The following is a 6,960-nucleotide window of genomic DNA, read 5'->3' as shown; positions in this document are numbered from 1 at the left end:
CTGTTAGATCACCATGCACTGCAAAATCACTATGGCTTTGGATACAGAGAACATCAATACATCAACACGCCAGAGGATATACCCATTGGACTTGTGGCTCTGCTGGGAAGTTACCTCTTAGATTTTTTTATTCTGCTTTGCCACTAAAATCATAATAAACAATGAGAACTCAAATATTGTGTAATTGTTATTGTTATGCGTATTATTATTAATAATAGGGGGTAGTTAACCGCAAATTAACCCCAAAAGGTTCTTCAAAAGGTTCTTCCAGGATCCATTAAAAGGAGTTCTTTGAAGAACTTATAGGGGTTCTCCCAGAGTTTCAATTTGAAGAACCCCTAAAGGATACTCCAGGAACCTTTTATTTTTTAGAGTGCATTAAATTCATACCCTCCTTCACCTGCAGCTCCAGGACTACTGAGCCCTCCCTGTTGATGACGGGCTGCCTCGACTTGATGGACAGAATGGCAGGCTGAAGGTAGTCTGTGCTGCATTCTCTTTTGAGTCCAGAGTAGGTTGTCATTGGGTGGAGGGTTCAAAAGGAAAGGAAGGGGAGAGGTTGAGCATGGAAACAATTAAAAATGTATATGTGACACCACTGCATTTAACACAGCAAAAGTATAGTGAATTGACCACCCACAAATATAGGCCTACCCACAAAAAAACACAAATATACTTTATATTAAAAGCATTTGCCATATGTGAGTTTATGAATTCTCCTTTTTAATGAGAGATCTGACCTTCATAATCAAGTCTCTATAGCCACAGGTGTATGTCTACCTAAACCCCTTGATTTAAACTACCCACATTTTTTGCCACTAAGTTGAAATGATATGTCAATGAAGCTTATGCATTTGGAAATTGACATGGTATATTTACCCAGAACTGAGATGGTGAAGCTGTTACTCTTCTGTCCATTGCTCTCACAGAGTCTCTACTCTGGGGATACATTTGAACTGAGTTGTGACAACAGCACAGGTACGATAAAATGGTTCTTCAACAACAATGGGGTTCAAGAGCAAGACAGCCAGACATGCAGCAAGACAGCCAGACATGCAGCAAGACAGCCAGACATGCAGCTCTTGAACCCCATTTTTGTTAAATAAATATTTCATAGTGCCTGTGCTGTTGTCACCGCTCAGCTTAATTGTGTCCCCAGAGTAAACTAGCTTGACTGAGGGGGACATAGAAACTGAAAAGAGATAAAGAGGAGAGAGAACAATTAGAGGAGAGGCTTTTGTCTCTTCGTGCAAATAGGAATTCTCACAATATTTGGCAGATACAACTGGCTACTGTAAATTGGAGTTACAGTGAAGTGGCCGACTGCAGTCTCAGAGGTTAGGTTTATGCTGCCATCTAGCGGTAGATTACAAAGCGCGGCATTTGAGACGTCACACTTGAGAAGTGATATGAAAATTGCCATGGTGGTTTAAATTGTTATCTGTGGGATTTCACTTAGTGACGGGGAATCAACTAAGGAACTAATATCTCGTGGACAGACTACGTAAAGCATTTTACCAAATTACATAACATTTTAGTTCTGGGCTCACCAAGATTACTCAAGAAGTAGCCTAATTACAAGGCAATTGTAAAGATGCCTTGTAATTCCGTAATTGGTTCAAGTCATGTATTGCCCCTCTGTGCAAATAACTCTGTCCAACACTCTAGCGTTTATGTATTGTAAGGTTAAGAGTAGCTATGATTCCATTCACTTTTGCAGCGATTTTTTGCTGTTGTTATTGACATTTAGAAAGTTCGCATAGAAAAGAGATGCGACATTTGCCTGCTAAGGTAGGTGCGTTTCCATGTAGATATCTCGTGTCGATAAAAACAGCTGGACGTAATGACGTCAATCCTGGTCTTTGCTGAAAAATAACTGATAAGCGCCAATAAAATAAAATAAAAAAAACTGATATGCGCCACTGCACTGTAGGAGATGATGAGGAGCAAGCAGTGTCAGTTTGCTCCTGGCTCTTATTTGATAGAAACATTTGTTGTCAATCTGATTTTAAAGTGATAGTTCGAGATTTCTGTCAATTAAGCCCTTTTTCTTCTTACCTTTTCTACTCATTCGCTTCTGTTAAATTAATACAGGGGAAACACTGCAGACAACCAGAAATGCAAGGCGAAGCAATTCAGGCATTCTTGATAGTCAGGACAATCCTTGTCCTGCAGTACAGTAAGCAACTAGGCTTTTACGGTGCAGACATTCATATGGCCTATTGTTAGCTTCAGTCATGTCATGTGACCTGGCCAACATCCAAATGTGTTTGATGGATCACTGGAAAAGAGCAGGAATAGGCTTTTGTAGGCTAGCTATATCTTCCACTGGTGTGACTGTAGTCGGCATTCAAAGATTATCCAACTTGAATAAACACTTGGAGGTAAGGATGACAGCAGTGGTGTAGCCTATGGGCGAGGCAATACAGATATCACTTATTATTGATATCTATACTGAACAAAAATATAAATGCAACATGCAACAATTTCAAAGATTTTACTGATTAACAGTTCATATAAGGAAATCAGTCAATTTAAATTCATTAGGCCCTAATCTATGGAATTCACATAAAAAAGGTAGGGGCGTGGATCAGAAAACCAGTCAGTGTCTGGTGTGACAACCATTTGCCTCATGCAGTGCAACTCATCTCCTTCGCCCAGAGTTGATCAGGCTGTTGATTGTGGCCTGTAGAATGTTGTCCCACTCATCTTCAATGGCTGTGAGAAGTTGCTGGATATTGGCGGGAACTAGAACACGCTGTCGTACACGTCGACCCAGAGCGTCCCAAACATGTTCAGTGGGTGACATGTCTGGTGAGTATGCTGGCAATGGAAGAACTGGGACATTTTCAGCTTCCAGGAATTGTTTACAGATCCTTGCGACATGAGGCTGTGCATTATCAAATCAAATTAAATTGTATTTGTCACATGCAACAAATACAACCTTACCGTAAAATGCTTACTTACAAGCCCTTAGCCCTTAACCAACACTGAAGTTCAAGAAATAGAGTTAAACAAAATATTTACTAAATAAACGAATGTATAAAATAAAAAGTAACACAATAAAATAACAATAACGAGGCTATATACAGGGGTTGCCCATACCGAGTCAATGTGCGGGGGTACAGGTTAGTCGAGGTAATTTGTACATGTAGGTAGGGGTAAAGTGACTATGTATAGATAATAAACAAAATCATGCTGAAACATGAGGTGATGGCGGCGGATGAAAGGCATGACAGTGGGCTTCAGGATCTCGTCACGGTATCTCTGTGCATTCAAATGCAATTGTGTTTGTTGTCCGTAGCTTATGCCTGCCCATACCATCACCCCACCGCCACCATGGGGCACTCTGTTTACAACATTGGCACCAGCAAACCGCTCGCCCACACGACGCCATACACATGTTCTTCGGTTGTGAGGCCTGTTGGACGTACTGCCAAATTCTCTAAAACGAAGTTAGAGGTGGCTAGAGGTGGAACATTAAATTCTCTGGCAAAAGCTCTGGTGGACATTCCTGCAGTCAGCATGCCAATTGCACACTCCCTCAACTTGAGACATCTGTGGCATTGTATTGTGTGACAAAACAGCACATTTTAAAGTGGCCTTTTATTGTCCCCAGCACATTGTCCCTAGCTCGTCTCTTACAAAAGCTTTCCAGAACTTGCAAACTGCTTTTTATACTGTTCAACATACCTTATGTCAATTGAAGCTTATCCTCAATACTGACAAACTAAACTAATGGTGTTTTCTAAAGCAAGAAATGGACCTCTGAACCTCTACCTATTACTACCTGTCAGGGCAATGAGATTGAGACTGTAACCTCACATAAATATCTTTGAATTTTAATTGATGATGGCCTCTCTTTTAAATTGCATATTCAACAACTTACAAAAGAATTGAAGCTGAAATTGGGATTTTATTTTAGGACTAAGGCCTGTTTTTCTTTTGAAGCCAGGAGGCTAGTATCAGCTACATTTATGCCTTTACTAGACTATGGGGATATTTTATATATGAATGCTTCCTCTCAGTGTTTGAGATCAATTGACACCCTTTACCATGGCACTTTGAGATGTATTTTAAACTGCAAAACCCTTACGCACCACTGCACTTTGTATACCAGGGTTGGCTGGCCTTCTCTAGTCACTCGTAGGCTCAGTCACTGGTTTACTTTTATTTACAAAGCCATTTTGGGTTTACTACCTTTTTTTATTTGCGCATTTTTATTGTTCAGAAATGTGGTGTGTCGTCTCTTCGTTCGCTGGACTTTATCCTGCTAACTGTTCCAAATGTCCGAACTGAATTTGGTAAAAGGGCTTTTATGTACTCTGCGCCATCGTCTTGGAACGCATTGCAAAACACTTTTAAACTGGAAGAACTTGTCCCGATTGGTATTTTTAAATCACTGATGAATGATCTTGAGACTGATTCCCTGACCTGTCAATGTTTTTAATTTGCTGTTTTTGATTTTGTTATACTCTTGTGAATTCTATGGTTTTTACTAGATTACTTGTAGTTTTTCATGTTGTTTGTCTGTAATTTTTGTAATGACTTGGTGCTGCCTATCTTGGCCAGGACGCTCTTGAAAAATAGATTTTAAATCTCAATGAGTCCTACCTGGTTAAATAAAGGTTAAACTTTTTTTACATTTTTTTTTAAGTGCACCTGTGTAATGATCATTTCTTGGATATTTTATTTCAGTTCATGAAACATGGGACCAACACTTTATATCTTGCTTTCATATTTTTGCTTAGTGTACATAACACATTGATGTGAATCACACTGCTGCTCTCTCATTTAAATATTTGCGCCTTATGGATTGTATTTGTTGTGGATGGCTTTTCACAAATGTATATGTATTTGAACCCAATAATGGTTGAATTGAAGAAGTTTAAGCTGCCTATTAATCATTGCTTTTGCGACCATTGGACAGACAGTGAAAAATGTGCACTTGCAACAGCTGCATAGTGCAGACCCCAGCCTATTGAATACAAGTTTGAGGAACTTCCTCCATTCTAAACTTCTCTATGGTATTGTGCTCCATACTGTCAAAAACAAGTTTAATTTAAGAAGACCACGAGTGGGGCTTTTATTGCTCAATCGGGCTGATAAAATAAAACATCTGAATGCTTAATGGACGCATGCTCAAATTTGCACACTTTTGATAGACTTAAACAGCTGCAAATGATCGAAATATCAAAGTGTCACCAGCAAAAAGGCAAACAATAGGCCTATAGCAAATGCAGCATATGGCAAACATTTTTCACATGCAAATAGCACGTTTTGGTAGTGCTCAAAGCATGACATTCCATGAGAGCAGCATTTCTTTTTCAACTTGAAGCAATCAATCCTCCATGACAACAAGATAAACAACAGAGTAGCTAGGCTAATAAGTCCTTAGCTGACTAAACTCCACTCCAAGGTAGTCAGCTAATAAGACCCTAGTTTTTAGGTTATGCTCAGGCAAAACATCTACACTATATTTCCAAGTCCTGTTCTTGAAGATCTAGGGGTATTAAATTAATCGGAATGACTGGAAATCTGACGGACTTTGGTTTTTAATGTAAAAATATAGCCTAATCATATTATTATCTGTAAAATAAAGCAATGGGTTAGAAGAAGCCTACATAACCAACCCATATAATGCATTTATGGCCAGCTATGTAAACTCTTAACATTGATTTATCTTGCAATAGATGTTGTTAAATGGGTAGATTTGTGTCTTCTTCTAATGCCTCTTAAGGGGAAAGTCATCTAAAAGTAACAAAGTTATCAGATTAAGTTACTGAGTTTGGGTAATCCAAAAATTACGTTATTGATAACAATTTTGGGCAGGTAATTAGTAACTGCAACGGATTACATTTAGAAAGTAACTTACCCAACCTGCTGGTAATTTACCGAAGTTTCCGGAATCTTTAGTAATTTAGGTAATTAACGGAAGATCTATCGTAAAGTTGGTAATTTATACTTGAATATGATTTTTTTCTTCTTATATAGTATTCATTTATTATATTAGTTTCCATATGTTCCATGCGTTTCTAGTAGATAGACCATATGGTCGGAAAGAAAATAGCCTAATTAATGAAAAAAGCGTCTAATGACATTATTTTCTATTAACTCTGCAACTCTTCCAACTATTTACGTTTTTCACAACTGCCACCAGTTTGACGCCAAAACAATGAAAACAAATACATATTGACATAGTAAAATAAAGAAAGGTTTGTAAAAAAAAATTGATATAAAGGATTTTTAATGCTGAAACTCATATTAAACACTGGTAGTCATTAAGTTGATGTTTAATTAGGATAATGTTTTACACGCTTGTCATTAATTATTATTATTTTTAAATCATCTTATTTAATTATTTGATATATTTTGCATGTGAAAAGCTTTAGGGGTCATCTTATCATCTGATGACCTACTGTAATCATTGATGGAAGTGATAGCTTTTCACAGCCATTCAGTGTAATTTATTTTAGGCAAAACTTGTCTTCATCTTCTGAAACTTTTGTGTTGGAGGGTTGCGAGACAACTGGTTAGTATAACCCAATGTCTTGGGGAGAAATAAAAATACAGTCAATGAAAGATGTTGTCATGCCCTTAGTCCACTAGATGACAGGGATTGAGTAACTTAAGTGCCTGTAAGCAAGTTGTATGCTTCTCAGTTATTCAGTCTTGATAAATGATTACCCCGGTCCATTGGTGCACACGCAGCTAATCTTCTTTCAATTACTCATTCATCTTCTTTTCAATTACTCATAAGTGTCACTAGAGTTCACTACTGTGTTATTTTTCACTAAATAAGTTGTATAGTTTCTTCCATAAACCAGATGGCACTGTGATTTGAGGTCAAGGTTGAGTGTAGAAATGATCAACCTGGACACATATATCCTTTCTGCTCTCCTTTGTCACTGAAGAAATGCAATTAAACCGTATGTTGGCAATTGCTTCCATGACATGTGT

Source organism: Salmo trutta, chromosome 10, assembly GCF_901001165.1.
Source record: "Salmo trutta chromosome 10, fSalTru1.1, whole genome shotgun sequence".
Taxonomy (NCBI): Eukaryota; Metazoa; Chordata; class Actinopteri; order Salmoniformes; family Salmonidae; genus Salmo; species Salmo trutta.
Note: the sequence above shows the minus strand (reverse complement) of the source record.